General features: G+C 32.6%; 1 long non-coding RNA gene across 1 annotated transcript; it reads right to left on the reverse strand.

Moving 5' to 3' along the window:
- Positions 1-1979: 1979 nt before the first annotated feature.
- Positions 1980-3758, reverse strand: LOC141682817 (uncharacterized). Its single transcript, XR_012559963.1, has 2 exons — positions 3352-3758; positions 1980-2207 (listed from the first exon to the last, which is right to left on the reverse strand). It is a non-coding gene; the product is annotated as an uncharacterized LOC141682817 (long non-coding RNA).
- Between the last annotated feature and the right edge of the window lie 1580 nt (positions 3759-5338).

The following is a 5338-nucleotide window of genomic DNA, read 5'->3' on the forward strand; positions in this document are numbered from 1 at the left end:
CATGGTCAAGAAGAAATTCACCAACTTTAATATCTTAACGCGATGAAGTCGCAAAATATTTAATACATATATATATATATACACTTTTCAAAATCTTTGAAATCCTCTTCCATGCATAATATATAAAGAGTTCCAGTTTATAACTGTATAAAAATATCATTGCAAGGTGATCACATATATCTAACCTTGTTTCAACGTTTTTCTGAATTTCTTTGTCATGCATAAGATAATCATTAACTAGATATAAGTTGAAAAGATGAAGCTACAAGATACTCCAATATACTTATATCTTTTCCGAATAGTACTTGCACTACCACCGTTCAAGGTATAATCAGTTTCAAAAGTTCATCACATAGATGAGACTACAAGATAAGACTTGAATAGATTCAATCTTTGAAATATCATTTGAAAGAAATGAAGTTACGAGATACTTCATTAAATCCCGATATATATATATATATATATATATATATATCCCTCATACTTTCCTTGAATACCTATGTTATGAAAAGTATAAATAGAGTTGTAATATCCAATGAATTTGGAAAGAAGAAAACCTTGGCATAAACCTGATATCTTGCTGATCAGGAAAAGATACCAATTAAGTGACCTTTTCTAATAGTAGAGGGATGAATTGACCACGGGTCATCACCCTGGCCACATTAGGACCTTATGTTGGACTGTCACTCAGCCACTTATGCTTTGATGGACTCTCACTGAGCCACTTACACTTTGATGGACTCCCACTGAGCACATGTCGCCTATGCCGACACATTTTAATTGGGCTTACTTCCCGAACGGTGGGCAAGTAATCAATTTTTTTTATCAAATTAGTAACTTCGTTGTGCCAAAAATACACCACGGAGCGTGATCCCTTAGGTTTTGAGCGAGTATTTAAATCCCCTTCGAAAGGAAGATCTTAAATTAAAATCTAGTTTTGGGATCCGCTCTAACTTTTAAAATCATTTTGAAGACTCAGAACCATTTTTGAAAATGTTTGGAATGAGGATGATTTAATAGAATAAATCAGTAACAAAATAATCAAAGAATATCTGAATATTATTCTTTAAATAATATTCTAATAAAGAATAGCTTTTATCAAAATAAATCCAGTAAAAGTTTTTGGAAATAATATTTGAAACGAATAATAATTTTCGAAAGATATACTTATATGAAAATAAAATCTTTATTTGAATAATTGAAAATAATGTTTGATTATTATTCAAAACTATAGAATATACCTTATACGACTAATAGTTATAAAAAACTATATATATACATATATTACACTCGGGAACATCGATTTCCGGTTCAGACGAATGTTCACCTTTGGGTCCTCTATACTAAGGACCTATTTGGATGGGAGGTTGAGAGGGGAAGGATTGGGTTGAGATGTGATAGGTTAGGTTGAACCCCTACCTCATTTGGTTCTATGGGTTGAATAGAGAAAGGTTCAACCCTTATCTTGTTTGGATTGGGGGTTGGGTGTTTAATTCAATTGATGGTTTTGTGCAAGTTTGGTGGAGGATAATTGAAAAAATCTTTTTATTTTATTTTTTTAATCAAATTAAGCTGTTCAATTTTATATCTTAGAAATTAAAATTTTGATAATTGAGATAATTTTGAAAAATTTAAAATATTTTTTTAAAAAAAAATTCAAAATTTGAAAAATTATTAACAAATATTTAAATTTATTTTCTTATCTCAAATTTTAAATATCACAAAATTATTTATTTCCAAAATACAGGCCAATTTTAGGATCTCGTATAGCTAACATATTGGCTCGTAACCCTTTTATATCTCCTTTTACTTTTATACCAGCGTAAACATCCTGAAATTCATTTCTCATATACTAATTAGATTTAAACATACATTGTAAGCATTATGTTAATGAAAACTAGAAAGACCACATGTTTAATGAGTACTGGTGACTTGATGAGTAACAGAGCAGTGAGCATGCAGAAAATCTTCAATCTATCGTAGTGTTCATGAAATAATTCCACCATTGAAAAAGGCTCATCCCAAGTACCATTTAAAAAATACTACTTCAGCATTAAAATTTTAAATACACAATACTACAAGACTATAACAGAAATCATGATATGTCATTAGTTAAGTAAACATCCAACAAACTTCCAAGGTGAGTGTCACTCTCATGTAGCAATCATCCGGAGCGGATTTCAACAGTTACACATCGATTTTGATCCCTGTTATAAAAGGAAAATGAAGTTGTAAACTCAGGTACATATTTCTCAAAGTAGTAATCTCGCAAGTTCCAATATTTTAGACTAGCAATATGTTATGCACAAAAGGTAATCTGATGGAAAAAATAGGATATCTAATAGTACACCCAATGATTAAATAGATAAGTGAGGTAGGAACTCTACATCCAACAATATTATTAATAGTTATGCAAAGTGAGGGTTTTAAGGCAAATTTCAAATTAGTGCCAGAAACACCAACATTGTTTTCACCAGGTTCTCTTGTACCTGGTGTGGGAACTACACTTACCGAAGCCATTGGATGCACTGCATATGTTGGTTTATCTACTTACTCATAATAGTAGAATAAGACCAAGACACGTATGATTACACATCTCCCTTAACTAAAATTAGGAGAAAAGCTCGTATATCCATATCATGATATTAATGCTATTGTCACCCACAAGAAGCTTTTTAACTTAATAAACACTTGTCTACTTGTTCTTCCATGCGACATTACCAACAAGTAAATAAATAAGAATGCTTGACATATAGACTTATATCCATTTTACATTATACCCAACAATTTTTTTGTTAGTAGTGTCTAGGAAATTGAAGTAGGATTACATAAAACACAGAAGCCAAAGACTCACAACCTAAACATGAATAACTAATTATCTGACTAAAATATAAACACTCACAATCTAACTCAAAGACAAAACACAACTCATCATCAATATCCTTCTATTTCCCAAAATCGTAAAAAGGCCAAATCTTGTACAACTCAAACTCAATCTAATTCGGAGATCGGAAGCTATTTACTTCTTTTTTATGTCTTCCTAATCCACTACCACAACTATGATCACAAATTTAACTAGATAATACTCAAACCAATGTCACTATGAAGATTCACCATCTGAAGTATATTAGGTTTCTAAGAAACATTTCATCAAACAGGTTATGAACACTACCCAAATGATATATACACTACATTTTATTACTATATACATACCCAAATAGGATAAAGATAAACATCAAAAACGTAATTCCAATAACACAAAGAAATTTATTTCTAATGTCGAAACTAATTCACACCTTCTGCAAAAAAAATAGAGAGAGCATGACTAATTCAGGAGAGAGAGAGAGAGACCATTGGTGAGTAGTGGCGAAGGCACCGACGAAGAGAAGAAGAAGGACTAGCAAAATGAAGTAAATCGATTTTACAGGAATCGCCATTATCTTTATCTTCAATTAACCACAATACTCAGATAACTAGTGTATATGCGTGTGTAGTTGAACAAGCGCTTTGAATCGCTCTGTTTCTACAATGTATATAGCAAGCTAGGTTTTGTGCGAGAGAGGGAGAGAGATGTGAAGGTGGAGGAAGAATCACAAAATTTGTAACTCTGTAACATGGCAACACCCCGATGTGGGGGGTTGGATATGTTTAATTTTTGTATTATAGACCAACCCCTCCAACCCTCATATAATCACTCCAAAACCCAACCCCTGCCTACTAAAATTTTCCCAAACGTCGTTCCCCGTAACCCAGCCCAACCCAGCCCCTCCTAACCCCCTATCCAAACAAGCCCTAAGGATATACGTAACTACTGTTTATCTCTAACATAGGTATTATACAGTTTATAAGCATTTAAATTGATAATAAAATATCAAATTTCACAACATGCATATATATATATATATATATCATATCAACATGCTCCAGTATATATTAGATTTGCTAATAACAACCATGCACTTATCTCAAGATAATGCATCAATATATTTACATCACAACAACAGTATAACGGGTAGAAAACGTATCTGAGCGATCAGGGATGGTAAAAGGTCTGATGTGAGTCTGGTAACCTATAAACAACATATAAGCCGGAATTAAACCATGGTCTCTTAAGAAACTAGACTTCATCCACTTAGACTCTAACGCTCGCTTCTACGCTAATGATTTACATTAGAGTACTCTCGGCTCCACCATTTTTATAAAATTAACCGTTAAATATTTTAAGATGACTCTTTTGTGAATACTCTACCAACTGACTAATAAACCTTACATAATTTTTTCGTAATCCAATTAGTCTTTGTAGGGCCTTAAACAAGGTTTCATAGTTATGCAAGGGGTAAGGGTTTGTTCGCGAAATATCATTACATAAAACAGTCGTTTCTCCTAAACCGTACATCGGATCTAAGCGAACCACATACCAAAACGAAGCTTACGCCACGATCTAGACAAACATAGTAAAGTTACAGATTGGTTAGTGAGGTCTCTGGTCCAAAAGTCATGCACAAACAGTCTAAGGAAAACGGGCATTACGACGGCTATGTTTACGAGTTTTTCAAGTTTCTCACTACACCAAATCCTCACCAAACATCCCACAATCATCAACACATCATAACCTCAAATAAATACTACTATACCAGTCCTTACTCTCCAGATTTCCAACTCATCCAACCATAATCAAGATCCATTAACCATAATCAAAGATTCATCAATTATAACCACTACAAAGTAACCAAAACTAACTAACATACATACATGGATCTTACTATATATACATGGATCTTACTTTAATTTCAACAAATCATCCAAAAACTCATTAAAACTCAAAGTCAAAGCTTAGGTTTGAGAGATTATACCTTCCTTGGAGTGAACTAAGTTACTAGGGAGCCTTATGACCTTGATATATCCTTAAATAAGCTTGGATCTCACAAACAATCAAGAAAATACAAATTTAGTTTCTTGAATATACTATTCATCAAGAACTTTGATGAATTGATTAGCTTAGATAAACATGAAATCTTGAGCTCAAGCTTATGGCTCATCTAAGTTATGAATTATGGAATCCAATGAAACAAACCTCTTGATTTATGATGGAGTGAAGCTTGAGTTTTGATTTTCTTCTTCTTGCATTTCCATGAAAAAGACGAAGCAAAAGAGATGAAATGGGAGTGAAATGCTTCTTTGATTTTGTGTGGTGTTTGTTAGTTTAGTTAACATTAACCTTGGTTTAACCAAGGTTAGGATACTTGGCCACAAATTAATCTAAACAAATATCTTGATAATCATGCTTACATCACCTTCCTTATGTCATCCATTTGCCAAATGTCTTTGTCTTGTGGTT

This window comes from Apium graveolens, chromosome 9, assembly GCF_009905375.1.
Source record: "Apium graveolens cultivar Ventura chromosome 9, ASM990537v1, whole genome shotgun sequence".
In the NCBI taxonomy this organism is placed as follows: domain Eukaryota; kingdom Viridiplantae; phylum Streptophyta; class Magnoliopsida; order Apiales; family Apiaceae; genus Apium; species Apium graveolens.